Source organism: Schistocerca americana, chromosome 2 (genome assembly GCF_021461395.2).
Source record: "Schistocerca americana isolate TAMUIC-IGC-003095 chromosome 2, iqSchAmer2.1, whole genome shotgun sequence".
In the NCBI taxonomy this organism is placed as follows: domain Eukaryota; kingdom Metazoa; phylum Arthropoda; class Insecta; order Orthoptera; family Acrididae; genus Schistocerca; species Schistocerca americana.
In genome coordinates this window covers 881382966-881402214 of record NC_060120.1, presented here as the reverse complement: position 1 = coordinate 881402214, position 19249 = coordinate 881382966, and positions in this window count along the sequence as shown.

Here is a 19249-nt window from a genome sequence, read left to right as displayed (position 1 = left end):
TGGAAAATAATTTAATAACAGGTGGATCGCTATGTTTCAAAGCTTCGTACTTCATGTCAGATAACTGACGACATAAAAAATATCATAAAATAAAGGATTTCACGACCGATGTTTCAGCTGTTGAGAATTCTTCTTGGTTGTATGGCCGTGGTCCATGGAACTCTTCAATCCCTGACGTTTCGTCCAAGGCTACGTTGGACATCTTCGGAGGTGCTCCTGGTTGTGCTGGGTCGGGAAATCTCAGCACACCCAGGAGCACCTCCGAAGATGTCCAACGTAGCCTTGGACGAAACGTCAGGGATTGAAGAGTTCCATCGACTAGGGCCATACAACCAGGAAGAATTGTCAGCAGCTGACATAAAAATAAAAATTATTTCAAGTTTTTTTTTTTATTGCCCTCAACTAGACCTGTGCTCGTTAGATACGAAATTTTGCGAGCAAGTGTCGCATTCTCATACGTTAAAACGATTCAGTGCCCTTCCTCGTTATAGAAGTGCGTCACAATGTACATGCTTTGTATTCCAACATTTAGTTGTGGCAAGTTTAGATTGCTTCGGAGACTAATTAGACGCATATGTCACAATTATTGAACACTGTGTGCGTAGGTCTCCTCTTGAAACACTAAGAATACCGTCACACTTCGATGGTATGGGGATTGTGTAGCTGAAGGCGGATTTTTAAGAAAAAGTGTACAATTTCCCTCAACACTTGCTTAATCTTAACATTAGTCATATAATATCAAGTACTTTGTGATTTAAACAGAAATGCCCACTGTTAGTTACACAAAAGTACTGTCAAATATCTTGTAGACCTTTAATACGGAGTTTCCTGATTTTGAAAACATTCTGCCTGCTGAACTGTAGAAAATGTAGAGATGAATACGACGTTTTATATTTAAGGACGGCTCCTTACAACGATGAGTTTCTTAACGTAATTGAACAAAGAGAGGAAAAATTTAACTGCACAAACTATTATCAGTTAAATTCCCGGAAGAATGAAAAATACAAAACCGACTTTACTGTCACTGCATTTCAAAAGTTAAAAGAGAAGTCTAAAGGAACCTTCAACTAGAAAATGAATTCATTGTCGTTATTCATTTCAAAAATTCATTAATAAACTCCGCTCCCAAATATTATACTCAATAAGGAACTGAAGCTTATACATACTTCTGTTTGGAGTATATAAGGAGACACTACTAACAGTAACAGTACCGTGTTCAACAGCCCCAGTATAAAAGCGATTTTCCATCTTGGAATCCATAAACATTCTACAATGGTCAGCCCAAGAGCGAGAACGTGTTTCAGGCTTCTGTTGATGTAAAAAAATTGGCCAGGTGCAAGTAGGACTTGTGCACTGAGGGTTCCGTACAAACTACATTATGTATATGCACTGAGGTGACGGAAGTCACGGAGAACCTCCTCTTTCCCCACGTAGTGCAGACAATCGACGTGGCTTGGACTCAACAAATCGTTGGAAGCCCACAATTGCGAAAGTGTTGCCGGTGCAGTTTTTTGTGCAGGAACTGACCTCTCGATTATGTGCCACAAGTATTCGATGGGATTTATGTCGGGTGATCTGAGTGGTCAAATCATTCGCTCAAATTATCCAGAATGTTCTTCAAATCGACGGCGAACAACTGGGATCCAGTGAGATGGCGCATTGTTATGCACAAACGTTCCAACGTTGTTTTGGAACACGACTCCCTGAACGGCTGTAAATGGCCTCCAAATAGCCAAACATAACCATTTCAAGTTAATGATGGGTTCAGTTGGACCAAAGGATCCTGTCCATCCCACGTAAACACAGCCCACATCACTACAGAGCCACACCAGCTTCCACAGTGCCTTTTCGACAACGTTGGTCCATGGCTTCGTGGGGTCTGCGTCGCACTCGAAAGTTACCATCAGCTCTTATCAACTGCAATCGGGACTCATCTTGCGTCCAACCGGTATAGTCACAAGCACAGGAGAGGTGCTGCAGGCGATATCAGGCTGTTAGCTAAGGCACTAGCGTCGGTCCTCCCCTGCCATAGCCAATTAACGGCAAATTTCGCCGCACTGTCCTAACAGATACGTTCGACATACGTACCGGACTGATTTATGCGGTGATTTCACGCAGTGTTGCTTTTCCGATAGCACTGAGAACTCTACGCGAACGCTGCAGCTCTCGGTCGTTAAGCGAAAGCCGTCGGCCACTGCGTTGTCCGTAGTGAGAGGTAGTGGATGAAATTTGACGTTCTCGGCACACTCTTGACACTGTCGATCTCGGGATATTGAATTTCCTAGCGATTTCCAAAATGGAATGTCCCATGCGTCTATCTCCAACCACCAAGCCGCGTTCAGAGTCCATTAATTCCCGTCGTGAAGCCATAACCACGTCGAAATCTTTCAACATGAATCACCTCAGTACGGAAGCGGTCGCACGAATCATCTGAGTACAAATGACAGCCCCGCCAAAGCACTGCCCTTTAATATGTGTACGGTGTATTATACAGATAGGTCCACTTCGCTATACATGACTTTTGTCTCTTCAGTGTATTACGTCTTTTGCACCTCATAACATTGCCGTCTACTCTCTTTCTTTCTTAATCTCATTTCCCCAAATATAAATAAGCGTATTAGGAAGTCTTACCTGAAATATTTTATCTGGAGTGTTACCATTGCATCGAGCTATTGAGCGTCGTTGGCTGGTGTGCTTTGGGTCGCCAGCTTAAATCCGACAGCTAGCATTTATTTTTTGTTATAATTTCGGAAGTTTCCTGAAATGTATTGTGTTTGCATAATCTGGAGTAGACTCTGTCTGTATAAACCACAGCAGTCTGGAATATTTATACAAACAGCTGCACTCTCCGTCCCGAAAGTTCAAATGGTTCAAATGGCTCTGAGCACTATGGGACATAACTTCTGAGGTCTTCAGTCCCCTAGAACTTAGAACTACTTAAACGCTAAATGTAAAGCATAATTTAATAAGCAGCTGCCAGTTATGATTTTTCAGAATTTCCAGTGTACTCTACAGCCAGTCAATGAAGTATTACGTGACCATACGTGCTGTCTCTCTTTGTATACAACTGACATTCTATGTTAGCACGATCTGATATGGTCAGACGGGCGAACTTGAGCAACATTCCATGATAGGCCGTTCTAGTGTTTTGTAAGCGCTTTTTTTCGGAAACAAATTGTGGTTTCTTAGTATCCTACCAGTCTATCAAAGCCTGTCATATTCTTGAGGTATTCCATTGATTCACACATATCCATGATATACCGTATGATGACTGAATGTAATTCGGTCTCACATATCACCTTTTGTTTTAATCTGTGTCCGATCCTTGCATTTTGCTTGTATCGCGGATTATTCACACACTTCTTCTCATTACATCTGTCTCTCGTAAGATTTTACAGATGTCACACAAGTTTGAAATATTAGAAATTTTCTCTACTTTCTCATATGCCGTATCCCAACTGCTTATCAATCAGAACCTCTTCAATTTCTCTAGTATTCAGTGTGACACGAAGAGCTGATCGTTCAGTGGCTCTCATACGTATCACCTGCTGATTTCTAGACTCTACAAGGATAACGCATTTTTGAAAAACTAGTCACCTGTGTCCTAAATTTTGATTACCTAACCGCGTCGCCCATAACTTCCAACGTCGTCTTCGTGACTTAAATAACCGACAATTCTGTCACTACTGTCATGTGGATTTAAATCATTTAGTTCTCTCTCAAGTTCAGATCACACATGATAAACGCTAGCATTTGTCCAGTTTTACTTTTAGATTTCTAGTCCTCAGTCTTGCAGCTACTACCATTAGCACTGAGTTTTTGTCTCAAACTGACGATTTAGAGATTTTATAGAATGTTACGTTCTTATAAATTAATTAATACAACATCCGTTAGGTTCCCCAAAAATTGAACGGAATGATTTCCATTTCTAATGCTGACATCGTCGTAATATCATTAGATCTTCGAATGAACCTCTTCCTCTGCTACAACCTTCCCACGAAATCGGGTAATATCTTTCAACTAATTCTCCTATAATTAGCTTCACTGTGAAAATTTAGAGGTATGAGTTCCACCACACCCCGATAATTAGTGCGGCATTCAATCGATACTTTACAGCTTCTTCCAATCCACTACCGCAACTCGATACTATTTGCCCTTTGGCGTTTCAGCTCGGTTAAGCGAGTACTGTTTTCTCTTCCGCTACTATTATGCGAGTCTCTGGTAATATGACATTCTGCGTTTAAGCAACACTGTAGGATTAATGTTATGTCAGTAGAAAGACTTTCAGAGGTTGTCGAAGTATTGACATAAAAAGGCTTATCAAAGAAATGGAAACACATATGTTAAAAGACGCAGCCTTTCTGTGACGTGAGATCTGTAGCCGTTTGTGTCCTCTGCCTGTCATGATTTTGTGCTTGTACATAGGAATATCATTGTGCAGAGCGTAATGCAAATTGTGGTTATTCGAGTGTACGTGACTCAAGAGGAATGTCTGTCCGATGATTTGGGAAAAAAGAAGATAACGACGTTATTACACAGCAAGGAGTGGAGAAAATTTGCACTTTATTGCTAAAATAAGGAATGTGTTCATGCCAATCATTTTATTTTTCTTTCTTTTATTTCGAGTATGCTGTTGTTTAATGAAACTTTTTCAAAGCATATATAATATTTATTGTTTGATCGAAATTCAATTTAATTAACAGTTCTGACGGTTGTGAAGAAGACAATGTACAATATGCAAAGGTCTGCGACAATATTCCACTGAGAGGAAACGCTTTTGATAAAGGTCCAAATGAGGCTTGCCGAACCGTCAAACCAAGAGCAAGATTCATGCCATCACTCTTCGTACTTTAAGCGTTGACTCCAGTAAGTCGATTATTGCACTTTGCTTTGCGAAGGGAAGGAAGATTAGAGTTTAGCATCCCGTTCGGCAGTGCGATAATTAGAATCGGAGCAAAAACTCTGATTACGAAACGACGGGGAAGGAAATCGGCCGTGCCATTTTCAAAGCAAGTAGTCCGGCACTTACCTGGAGTGATTCATGGAAATTACGGCAAATACAAATCTGGCTGGCCAGACAGGTTTGAACCAACGTCCACCCGAATGCGGCCCAGTGTGCTAACCACGGCGCCACAGCTTTTTGCGTAGCATTTTGGCCGATGAAAAATTTGTGTGTTTTCTGTCAACATACACTGTGTGATCAAAGTATCCGGACACCCCCAAAAACATACGTTTTTCGTATTAGGTGCATTGTGCAGCCACCTACTGCCATGTACTCCATATCAGATACCTCAGTAGTCATTAGACATCGTGAGAGAGCAGAATGGGGCGCTCCGCTGAACTCACGGACTTCGAACGCGATCAGGTGACTGGGTGTCACTTGTGTCATACGTTTGTACGCGAGATTTCTACGCCCCTAAAACATCCCTAGATCCACTGTTTCCGATTTGATAGTGAAGTGAAAACATGAAGGGACACGTACAGCACAAAAGCGTACAGGCCGACCTCATGTGTTGACAGACAGAGATCGCCGACAGTTGAAGAGGGTCGTAATGTGTAATAGGCAGACATCTGTCCAGACCATCACACAGGAATTCCTAACTGCATCAGGAACCACTGCAATTACTATGACAGTTAGGGGGGAGGTGAGAAAACTTGGATTTCATGGTCGAGCGGCTGCTCATAAGCCACACATCACGCCGGTAAATGCCAAATGACGCCGGGCTTGGAGTAAGGAGCGTAAACAGTGGACGATTGAACAGTGGAAAAACGTTGTGTAGAGTGACGAATCACGGTACACAGTGTGGCGATCCGATGGCAGGGTGTGAGTATGGCGAATGCCCGGCGAACGTCATCTGCCAGCGTGTGTAGTGCCAAGAGTAAAATTCGGAAGCGGTGGTATTACGGTGTGGCCGTGTTTTTCATGGAGGGTGCTTGCACCCCTTGTTGTTTTACGTGGCACTATCACAGCACAGGCCCACATTGATGTTTTATGCACCTTCTTGCTTCCAACTGTTGAAGAGCAATCCGGGGATGGCGATTGCATCTTTCAACACGGTCGAGCACCTGTTCGTAATGCACGACCTGTGGCGGAAGGGTTACACAACAACAACATCCTTCTAATGGACTGGCCTGCACAGAGTCCTCACCTGAATTCTATAGAACACCTTTGGGATGTTCTGCAACGCCGGCTTTGTGTCAGGGCTCACGGACCGACATCGATATCTATCCTCAGTGCAACACTCCGTCAAGAATGGGCTGCCATTCCTCAAAAAACCTTCCAGCACCTGATTGAAGGTATGCATCCGGGAGTGGAAGCTGTTCAAAAATGGTTCAAATGGCTCTGAGCACTATGGGACTCAACAGCTGAGGTCATAAGTCCCCTAGAACTTAGCACGACTAAAACCTAACTAACCTAAGGACATCACATACATCCATGCCCGAGGCAGGATTCGAACCTGCGACCGTAGCAGCCGCGCGGTTCCGGACTGAAGCGCCCAGAACCACTCGGCCAACGTGGCCGGCAGTGGAAGCTGTCATCAAGACTAAGGGTGGACCAACACTATACTGAATTCCAGCATTACCCATGGAGGGCGTCACGAACTTGTAATTTTCAGTCAGGTGTCCGGATACTTTTGATCATCTAGTGTATTTGAGTTCTGCTTTGCTTTCTTCTTGTCTGCTTGATCAGTCCAGGTCTAACAATAAATTGTGCAATAACATATCCAGGATGGTTCAGATGCCACTGGTCGCATTCCTGTGAAGATAAGTCCAGGAACGACTTGGAAAAGATGAGACCCGGTAGCACTGTGTGGAGGAATGTAAGTACATGAATCCCGTAATCCCTGTAATAATGGACGGCATTCTGACTCATAGGTGACTAGTCTGCATCACGAAATATTGTCCAAAGTTAAAAGAAATTAATTTTCTTCACTTTCGTGTATGTATTTTTCTCAAAATGCAACCATGTGAGATACAGATCTTAGTTGATGTATCCAGTGTCCGAAGACAGGTGCGGATCTAGTGCTCCGATGTGGGGTGGGGGGAGGGGGAAGGGGTCAGGTTGGGGGGGACCACGTTGACTTACTGTCTCTCCCGACCCTCGCCCCCTCTCCCCCTCCACCGCCCACCTCACCACAAATATAATCTGTTGAAATACCCACTGAAACGTTCCTCTTCGTCCGTCGTCTCGGAGCTTCTGTAGCGTCTGGTCCTTAGAATTCCTCTCAAACGTTTGTTGGTAGACCCGGATAATTTCTCGGCCATGCTGCAATTTCGCTATTAACCCAAATAACGGTCGCCAGCCCGCCCAGCTAGCCGAGCGGTCTAACGCGCTGCCTCCCGAGCGGGAAGGCGTGCCGGTCCCCGCTACGAATCGAGAGTCGAGGTCCGGCGTGCTGGCCAGCCTGTGGATGGTTTTTAAGGCGGTTTTCCATCTACCTCGGCGAATGCAGGCTGGTTCTCTTTAATCCTCCTCAATTACTTTATGTCGACGATTGCTGCGCAAACACTGTCTCCACGTACGCGTACACCATCATTACTACATTTGGGGTTACACTCGTCTGGTATGAGACTCGGTTTAACACACAAGACGCAAGAGTCGCCAGCCTCGCTTAAACTCGCGACACAGTGTTCCTTCCTCTATATCACTACTCCATACCCTGTACAGTTTGACTAATCTCAAAACATTCCGAAGTCCGACCACTGGACTGGACAACAAACTCCGTAATTAGTCTCTGTAGCGTCACCAGCCGGTCTCTACAATCCCCTCTGTAAAGAACAGAAGAACATAATCTAAAATCGAAGAGGGTAAGGGCATAGACGAGAACGCCACACTTCAAAATTCCATTCCGACAAAACACACTCTCTTTTAATATCCCTTGCCAAATCCGCTTCGTTGGGCGCGTAAGACCCTAGATGTTTTTCTGCTCTGAAACAAAACAAATCAGACAACGACTGCAGTTAGCCCGTTGCTCCACGATCTGTTAGGCCGCCTCTTAGTTAACAGTCCGTGTGTGCTTCCTAACACTTGTGAACTTAGCACTTCTATAGACTCTGCCCCACTGCTCCTTTACTACGAACTTCGCCCCATAGGGCTGAAGTCGCCACCCGCACCCTGCCACCGCCACCGACCGACTCCTCGATATCGCAAGCTGCCAACAGCTCCATGACATTACTTCCACGTGACTACATTTCGGCCAGCCTCCAGAGGAGAAAGAAGTCACTGCGACTGGCCATTTCCTGCTAACCCTCAGAGTATGTCTGTCAAGTGATGTTGCCTGCCGACACTTTCAGAAGTTCATACGTGAAATGTGTTCGCAGTTGCAAATATCGACAACTATCTACTGTATAATGGAATGACGGCAATGAAAATTTTGCCGGACCGAGACATGAACCCGAATATCCCGATTATCACGAGTAGTCTCTCTACCATCAGGCTATCCGAGCGCGACTCACGGCCAGACTCAAACTTCCATATTTCGTCAGCCACGTGTCCACAACCTTTACTCGTATATCTATTACATCTATTCCCCTACACGAAAGACTTTTACTTGAAAATCACTTGCCGGTGTCGGCGGATAAATACGATACTGCAGTGCCTGTGTTATTCAAAATTACCATGCACTGTACATTCGGACATGCATGCATGTCCAAAGGAACAGGCACTCCGGCAAATACAGCCATTATGCAATACCTATAATGTATTCGCAATTGCGAATAGGGACAACTGTCAGCAGTATAATGGAAGGACGACAATGAAAATTTCTTCCGAACTGTGACTCGAAACCGGATTTCCCGGTTACCGCGAGCGGTCACCTTACCATTAAGCTATCGAAGCAGGACTCACGGCCAGACCCCAAACTCCCATTTTTGTCAGCCATGTGTCTACAGAAGTTTGTTCCCAAACCGTACTAGAAAACGCCTACCATTCTGCGGGAAACACACACTCCTTTGAAAACCATTCAGTCGGGCCAAATCATCACCCGTTAGCTAGATTAGTGGAACACAGACTTTTAGTTTCTGGCTGAAGAATAGCCACAGTCTCATGGACGCTTGCAAACTGACATTGGCACCCACAACAGCGACCGCCACTTGCCAGTCGTCGCGGCCCGGAAATAATCCGTTACACTACTTTTCATGCGCCACATATGCTTACAATTTCAATAATAATAATAATAATAATAATAATAATAATAATAATGATAACCAAATATGTAAACTAAAATCAGAACTGAAAAATGAAAGACGGCCGCTGTGGCTGAATGGTTCTAGGCGCTTCACTCCGGAACTGCTCTGCTGCTACGGTCGCAGGTTCGAATCCAGCCTCGGGCATGGATGTGTGTGATGTCCTTAGGTTAGTTGGGTTTAAGTACTTCTAAGTCTAGGGGTAGCGTCTTTGATTCATAATCAAAAACGTCAGCGGTCCCGGGTTCGATCCCCGCCACTGCCTAAATTTTGATAAATAATCAGCATTGGCGGCCGAAGACTTCCGGCACAAGAAGTCAGCCTCATTCTGCCAACGACCTTGTCAAAGAGGGCGGAGGAGCGGATAGAGGTTCAGGGCACTCTTGTCCTAGGGGTGGGAAATTGCCCCTAAAGACGGGAGAATCAACAATGATCAACCACATGAGGATGCAGAAGGCAATGGAAACTACTGCATTAAAAACACGTAACGTGTATCCACAAGACATGTGGCCTGTAATTGAAGAAGTCATGATGATCTCTCCATTGGCAAAAGATTCCGGAATAGTCCCCCATTCGGATCTCCGGGAGGGGACTGCCAAGGGGGAGGTTACCACGAGAAAAAGATTGAATAATCAACGAAAGGATAACGTTCTACGAGTCGGGGCGTGGAATGTCAGAAGGTTGAACGTGGTAGGGAAACTAGAAAATCTGAAAAGGGAAATGCAAAGACTCAATCTAGATGTAGTAGGGGTCAGTGAAGTGAAGTGGAAGGAAGACAAGGATTTCTGGTCAAATGAGTATCGGATAATATCAACAGCAGCAGAAAATGGTATAACAGATGTAGGATTCGTTATGAATAGGAAGGTAGGGCAGAGGGTGTGTCACTGTGAACAGTTCAGTGACCGGGTTGTTCTAATCAGAATCGACAGCAGACCTACACCGACAACGATAGTTCAGGTATTCATGCCGACGTCGCAAGCTGAAGATGAACAGATTGAGAAAGTGTATGAGGATATTGAAAGGGTAATGCAGTATGTAAAGGGGGACGAAAATCTAATAGTCATGGGCGACTGGAATGCAGTTGTAGGAGAAGGAGTATAAGAAAGGGTTACAGGAGAATATGGGCTTGGGACAAGGAATGAAAGAGGAGAAAAACTAATTGAGTTCTGTAACAAGTTTCAGCTAGTAATAGCGAATACCCTGTTCAAGAATCACAAGAGGAGGAGGTATACTTGGAAAAGGCCGGGAGATACGGGAAGATTTCAATTAGATTACATCATGGTCAGACAGAGATTACGAAATCAGATACTGGATTGTAAGGCGTACCCAGGAGCAGATGTAGACTCAGATCACAATATAGTAGTGATCAAGAGGAGGCTGAAGTTCAAGACATTAGTCAGGAAGAATCAATACGCAAGGAAGTGGGATACGGAAGTACTAAGGAATGACGAGATACGTTTGAAGTTCTCTAACGCTATAGATACAGCAATAAGGAATAGCGCAGTAGGCAGTACAGTTAAAGAGCAATGGACATTTCTAAATAGGGCCATCACAGAAGTTGGGAAGGAAAACATAGGTACAAAGAAGGTAGCTGCGAAGAAACCATGGGTAACAGAAGAAATACTTCAGTTGATTGATGAAAGGAGGAAGTTCAAACATGCTCCGGGAAAATCAGGAATACAGAAATACAAGTCGCTGAGGAATGAAATAAATAGGAAGTGCAGGGAAGTTAAGACGAAATGGCTGCAGGAAAAATGTGAAGACATCGAAAAAGGTATGATTGTCGGAAGGACAGACTCAGCATTCAGGAAAGTCAAAACAACCTTTGGTGACATTAAAAGCAACGGTGGTAACATTAAGAGTGCAACGGGGATTCCACTGTTAAATGCAGAGGAGCGAGCAGAAGGGAAAGATAACATTCCATCAGAATTTCTAAAATCATTGGGGGAAGTGACAACAAAACGACTTATTCACGATGGTGTGTAGAATATATGAGTCTGGCGACATACCATCTGACTTTCGGAAAAGCATCATCCACACAATTTCGAAGACGGCAAGAGCTGACAAGTGCGAGAATTATCACACAGTCAGCTTAACAGCTCATGCATCGAAGCTGCTTAAAAGAATAATATACAGAAGAATGGAAAAGAAAATTGAGAATGCGCTAGGTGACGATCAGTTTGGCTTTAGGAAAAGTAAAGGGACGAGAGAGGCAATTCTGACGTTACGGCTAGTAATGGAAGCAAGGCTAAAGAAAAATCAAGACACTTTCATAGGATTTGTCGATCTGGAAAAAGCGTTCGACAATATAAAATGGTGCAAGCTGTTCGAAATTCTGAAAAAAGTAGGGGTAAGCTATAGGGAGAGACGGTTCATATACAACATGTACAACAACCAAGAGGGAATAATAAGAGCGGACGATCAAGAACGAAGTGCTCGTATTAAGAAGGGTATAAGACAAGGCTGTAGCCTTTCGCCCCTACTCTTCAATTTGTACATCGAGGAAGCAACGATGGAAATAAAAGAAAGGTTCAGGAGTGGAATTAAAATACAAGGTGAAAGGATATCAATGATACGATTCGCTGATGACATTGCTATCCTGAGTGAAAGTGAAGAAGAATTAAATGATCTGCTGAACGGAATGAACAGTCTAATGAGTACAGAGTATGGTTTGAGAGTAAATCGGAGAAAGACGAAGGTAATGAGAAGTAGTAGAAATGAGAACAGCGAGAAACTTAACATCAGGATTGATGGTCACGAATGCCAGTGAAGTTAAGGAATTCTGCTACCTGGGCAGTAAAATAACCAATGACGGACGGAGCAAGGAGGACATCAAAAGCAGACTCGCTATGGCAAAAAAGGCATTTCTGGCCAAGAGAAGTCTACTAATATCAAATACCGGCCTTAACTTGAGGAAGAAATTTCTGAGGATGTACGTTTGGAGTACAGCATTGCATGGTAGTGAAACATGGACTGTGGGAAAACCGGAACAGAAGAGAATCGAAGCATGTGAGATGTGGTGCTATAGACGAATGTTGAAAATTAGGTGGACTGATAAGGTAAGGAATAAGGAGGTTCTACGCAGAATCGGAGAGGAAAGGAATATGTGGAAAACACTGATAAGGAGAAGGGACAGGATGATAGGACATCTGCTAAGACATGAGGGAGTGACTTCCATGGTACTAGAGGGAGCTGTAGAGGGCAAAAACTGTAGAGGAAGACCGAGACTGGAATACGTCAAGCAAATAATTGAGGACGTAGGTTGCAAGTGCTACTCTGAGATGAAGAGGTTAGCACAGGAAAGGAATTCTACACTGATGACCAAAAAAAAAGTCTAGGGGACTGATGACCTCAGATGTTAAGTCTCATAGTGCTTAGAGCCATTTGAACCTTTTTCTTTTTTAACAAAAAAAATTAAAGGTGCATACGTGAAAGTGAGAAATCTGTGCAGTAAAAAACGTTTTCCTAAAGTTGTTAAACTAATGTGTTATAAGAGACTTCTAAATCTAAAAGTTCTCCATGGGTTAGAAACATTACTTTCATCGGCAATCAAATGGGCTGATGAGAGGAATATAGCTCACTCTGAGAAAATGAAAGAGTCTTCAAGGAGAATCAAGGAATAGAGAAATAGTTAATTTGACGTGGTCCGTAGTCGGTCTGAAACGAAATATAACCTTTTTTAAATTACAGTTAAATGTATTACTAAACTAATTTCATTACATAAGTGTTTAGTACAGCGCTTCAGCATAACGTTCAAGAAAATTTGCAATTAAGAGAGACATAGAATTTGAAAACTATAAGTATGAAAGTTTGTGAAATACAAGTGTCATGCAATTAATTTATCAACTGTGATAGCAACAATTCCTCACGACTCTGCCAACGTTTTGTGTGTGTGTGTGTGTGTGTGTGTGTGGCCGAGACGGGAGGGGAGGGAGGTGTATTCAGACTCTTTCCCTTTCTGTCTTTACTCACTGAGCCACCTGCTGTGGTTTGCCAGTGATTCCTGCGGGCCCACGAAACGTATCTGTTTTGTTGTAGACAGCAGGTAGTCAGTCTGCGAATATGGTGGTGGTGGTTAGTGTTTAACGTCCCGTCGACAACGAGGTCATTAGAGACGGAGTGCAAGCTCGGGTTAGGGAAGGATTGGGAAGGAAATCGGCCGTGCCCTTTCAAAGGAACCGTCTCGGCATTCGCCTGAAACGATTTAGGGAAATCACGGAAAACCTAAATCAGGATGGCCGGAGACGGGATTGAACCGTCGTCCTCAGTCTGCGAATATGTGTGTTCGGCTGGCTGGAATGTTGGCAGTCAGGTCGTAAGCACAGCCACGTGGACTGGTCCTCGCGTAAGCAACTGTGAGGTATCCTGAGTTAAACGTAGCTCGCAGTTTTCAGAATCCCTTGTTGGGCCTGTTGGTCTAGCGACAGAGCGCATGCCTGGAAACAGTTAAAATCCCGATCTGCCTGTAATCGATTCTTCATCTCTCAACGAAGTGACGGGTTGCCAGGAACGACACGTGATTCGGATTCCATGTCAAGCTGTAGGTCCCTTTTCCCCGGTTGTGTAACTGGGGTAGATTAGTGAAACAGAATTCCCTGAAGACATGTCTTATCGAAAGACTTGCACCCGACCATTCAGTCATACGAAATAATTAGGATTTCTTACAATTTGAGAGACACTTTTCACTCTACTTTATTTTCCGAAAGGTAGCTGTGATTTTTATTTTTATTTTTTTGAGGGGGACGGAAGTCCATGACGCTCACGTCCCGATCCCTTCTCTGCTATATCACCCTTGATCCGCACTTATCCAAACACATCATTAGTGACCCAGGGGAGGCACCATTCTTGAAACTACCCCACATACTTTCAGGAGGAAATATTAGTCATTTAGTGAGAACATACAACCTTTGACAACTGACCTCTTTCTCTGAATGCCATTTTACCTATCTGCATCTTGCCGCATCATACCATCACTTTCCGTATTTTCTTATAAACAGTTTTAATCTTCGAATCGTATGCTTTTAATATGCCAGAAGATACAGGTTTATGGCTTTCCATTAGCGTTGAAATATCATCAAAAAATGTCCTTGTTTGGTGCAGGCTGAACACTATAAGTTCGATACTGGTTTTCTGTGGGATATACGTATGTCATATTCGGTTCTTTCTAGCCATCATAATGCATTTGTTAAATTTACTTGTATATTCTTCCTAGCACAATAACCAGAAACTAATCTTCTAAAATCTTTTGTTGCAACATGATAATATCTGTTCAAAAATCTGCAGCATTTCTCGAGTTTTAGTTTTCGCTCATCCTTAAAAATTCATTGGAGTCATCCCAGTTTGCTTATTCCAATACCACGAAAAATTAGGGGCTTGGATGATTAATACATTTATAAAAACATGAATAAGACTCAAGAAAATTCGCAGTTTTTAATAACCTGAAAATTACTAACACTTATTTTTAAAGAAAACGAATATTCACAAGAATACATAGGCAGCTCGAGGTCAAAGGCCATTGATTACTCAATACTTAACAAAAAGCATCATCATTGATAACCGATACATGATCATGTCGAGGAAGCGACATCCATCAGACCATAATCTACTAATTTCTAAAACGAATATTTTAACAGGATGGAGTAATAACAAGAATAAAGTAACAGAATTCAAAGGACACTTATTAAGTAACAAAATAAAAGTAAACAACTTTTATATGCAAATAAACTAAATGAACGATTGCTAATGAAATCCGCCGCTGAAAACTTATAGAATATAAATAATAGCGTTCAGAGGGCAGCTTCTATAGCACGGAAAATAAGATTTAAAAAGCATGAACGATGTAGAATGAAGAATTAGAGAACGTAAGAAGAAGGTATAAGGAAGCCTGTCTAAAATATCTACAGAAAGCGACAGAATTGAGACCAGAATATAGCCGAAATAGAGCAGCTGCTAAATGAGAATGTAAAAATGGACGAAGAACAAGTAACCAGAAAATGACATACATGGGTAGCAAACAATTGCCTATAAAGCAATCAGACATTTAAACAGGGAAGAAAATGTAACATTGCACATAAATACAACGAACGAAAATTAATGAGAAGAGCGTTACAAAAGGTGGTGGTAATACCAGAACTTAATGGAAGAAGCAGAAATTAATGAATATGGCAAAAGGGTAGATGTACTAACATTAGTAAAATTAGAAGAAGCTTTAAAAGCTACGAGAAATAGAAAGGCTCCTATACATCACACTTACAGTGAGTTATTAAAATACTGCGAAATTCCCCTTAAACTAAGATTTCTACATTTCCTGAATTTATGCTTGGAGAAAGCGACAATAGCGGAAATCTGGACAACAGCTGTTGTGCACTCTATTTTGAATAAAGGAAATCAGAAAGCCTATAATAAATATACGGGAATAAGTATTTTAACAGCTGTACATAAATTTTAACCATAATGTTAAGACCAATAGTTTAAACAATTTTAACTGATGACCAGAGTGGATGTAGACGACTAAGATAAGAACAGTGGATAATGCATTCACTTCGAAAATTGATAAAAGAAGAGAATTTAATAATAAGACACACACATATTTTATCGATTAGTTCGACGCCTTTGACAGATTAAAAAGGACAATATTATTATTATAGTACTATTTTTAAAAAATGTTACAACAAAATGGAATTGTGTGACTCTTTGTATGGACCATAGGAAGCTTAAACAATGAAACTAAGTTGTAATAAAATCAGGGACACAAAGGTAAGAATGACTTTATAACTAACCAAGGAGATAAAAAAGGGTTGCAGTCTTCCCTGAATTCGGTTAAATTCAAATGTAAATTACATTATTAAAAAGTAAAATGAAGAAACAAAAAACAACAAATGTATAAAATTAGGTAAGGATCATATATAAAATCATTAACGAATGCTGATGACCAGATTACAATAACCACTTTAGAAAAAGCATTCCAAAGAAAATTTTTAATTTAAACCAAATTCTTCGAAATCATCGTTTCAAAATATCTGCAGGCAAGACAAAGTGAGTGGCGTTCCGAGGAATGCGATCTAAAATTCTGGTAGAAAACAAAGTAATCCAGCAAATAGGTCAGTTTAACTACTTGGGCACCGAAATTTCTTTTCATGGTGGCAAAGCATGAAACAACAAACTTTAAGTGTATTTGTGTAACAATTAAAAGAACAATTCACAAAAGAAACGTGACTGAATTTCTATAAAACACTAGCTGTTCCTTGCTACTTTATGGGTCTGAGGATTGGATAGCAAACAAAGAAGGCATAAATAGAACAGCTAACATCAGAAATGGAATTCCTCAGATTAGTTAAATAATGTAAACCAGAAGACAAACTGAGAAACGAATATATTAGAAATGAGCTAAAAATATTTCGAATAACAGAAAAAAATCAGCTTATGTAAGCAGGAGTGAAAAGAACAAGTAAACAAGATGCAACAAGACAGGAATTCTAAAATAGTTTTGAAATGTGCATCCAAAGTGGTAATGGACGTATGTCTGCTCAAGAAAGGAAGCAGTTTACAAGCTGAAGCCGGAACAGGTTCCTCGAACCTTTTCATGAAAGTAGATGATGGTGGTGGTGGTGGTGATGATGATGATGATGATGATGATGATGATGATGATGATGATGATGATGATGACGACGACGACGAATAAAAATTACAGATAAATTTCAACTCTAAACTACCTCATACCTCCTAGAGGGGATCTGAGGACAGATTCTCCTGTTCCAAACCCTCTCATTACTTGTCGTTTGGACTCTGCATTTTCACGTCGTCTTTTCTAACTTCCGGCATTCCTGGAGTGCATGCCTTCCATTTAGTTTTCCTTTTATCGACGCTGAAATAGTGATGATTTGTCTCTTTTAAAGCCTGCAGTGGGTGCATAATACTCATTTCGTAGAGTTCATGTACTTATTGCTTATCAATGAAAAAACTAACAATGGTAAAGCGTGAGGGAATGATATGAAGAGTGCAGTTTTACCCCACTTAAAACACAGAGAATTTGCTCTACACTAGGCGACTGCAGCTGCTGTCAGCACATGGAAACGCTTCTGTAGGAAATTTTATATGTTATAATATATTAAGGACGACATAATAGCGTAGAACATGATGATATATAGTTAAACATCATAAGTTTATTATTTCCTGAGCATTACCTTATTTTCGCAACACAAAATTTTATATCGAGATGTTGCTACCACATTGCGCAACAGGTTACGCCAGTAAAACTTAACTACGGCAACGAAGACTCAATCACAGCAGCCAACAGGTTGTTGACGGTACCCAGCACATTCACATGGGTTACATTTTCCACGATAGTCAACGGCTGGGTTACTAAAATTGAAATACACGCGTTATACAAGTTTATCTATCACGCAGACTTAAAGCCACTCTACTCCTTGAAGTCTAGTTGGTTCTATTCAAGCATGCCATATGTCTCTCACCGAACAAGTCTGTAGCGTAAGTACCTCGATTGAAGGAAAGCCATTGTTGCCACAGTCAAATGAGGTGTGTAACAAAGCAGTGGCTATAGGGGTCTCCAACTATCGCGAATTTAACAGCGCACTGATGGGCCTCGTTGCAGCAGTGGGTAGATCTCTCGGCAATTGTGCATGGCCATAACGTTTGGTGTGCAGTCATATCTCCTCGCTATGAAGTGATGATTCCACTGTGTTATATATGTGCTTCAACGTACTAAACGTCACAGAGCACAGCAATATAAGAGCACAGACCTTCTCAGTGTGTGACCGCATTATGCGTAACAAAACTGTTGTATCCTGCCTAGTCGTCAAAGATAGGGTGCCTAGGAAACCTGCTTACCTGCTTTCTCGGATCGCTAGACAAAAATTCAAGCAAATCGTATGATGATGATAAGTCCCCATACTCCGAGGAGCATAGAGGACAATGCAGGAGACCTGCATTGCTGTACTAGGCAGGGTCCTAGTGGAGGTGGTTTGCCATTGCCTTCCTCCGACCATAATTGGGATGAATGATGATGATGAAGACGACACAACAACACCCAGTCATCTCGGTGCAGGAAAATCCCTGAGCCCACCAGGAATTGAACCCAGGACGCCATGTGCGGGAAGCAAGAACGCTCCTGCAAGACCACGAGCTGCAGACATCATATTAATGAGTTTTTATTACAATAGGAAATGATAACAGTACTTAACTTTGTGAAATATAGATATGTTGAAAGCAAAGAGCGACAGACAAAATAAGAAATCCCTTCAGTATATACAAGTTCTAATACGAGTAATACAGTGGATGCTTCTGTCCAGGTCGCTGGTCTTCGCTCTTCTATCGAAGTGGTAGAACTGGGTCGCGGCCAGGCGGTGCGGCGCTTATGTCCTCTTCGTCTAGAGAGCGCTGTCGTCTCGTTATCATCCTGGAGAGGGGTCAGTCAGCATGCAATTGGCTGACGTCGTCTCACAGCCCTCTCTGCTCTGACGTTCCCACCTGGCGTGCCAGTGCTTGACCTTATGCCGGAACAAAAACTACGAACGTTTCCGCTACTGTTGCAAGCAGCATACGTCAGTGTGACGCAGTAATATCAGCAGTGGTGCCTCAGACCCTAAAACAGGGCCGCTTCAGGAATTTTGCTGCCCCTTCGAAAATTTCAAGCGCCACCTGTTCACTTCTCTTCCAAGGATTTTCAGACACAATCTACATCCTTTATAATGTCATTCATCTATGTCGTCTTATTTTGACATATCATACCACCTCATAAGTCATTAGACCAGAGCCAGATATGAGACACCATTCAGTGAAACAGAATCAGTGTAACTCTCAAATGAATTATGTCAACAAAAATAAAATTAAATCACTCGTGGAATATATAACTAAAATTTAGGCCTACCCTACAATAAAATTTATTAGGTCAACGAATGAAAAATCAGGACGTACATAAGTAAATCGCCAGTGGTTATTTAGTGTGTTCGTAATACAGTCGGACATCGAGAAATAGTGCTTTTCGACAAGCCACTACCACGGTTTATGGCTCAAAAGAAGCAGATTTGAAAGCAGTTTCATTAAT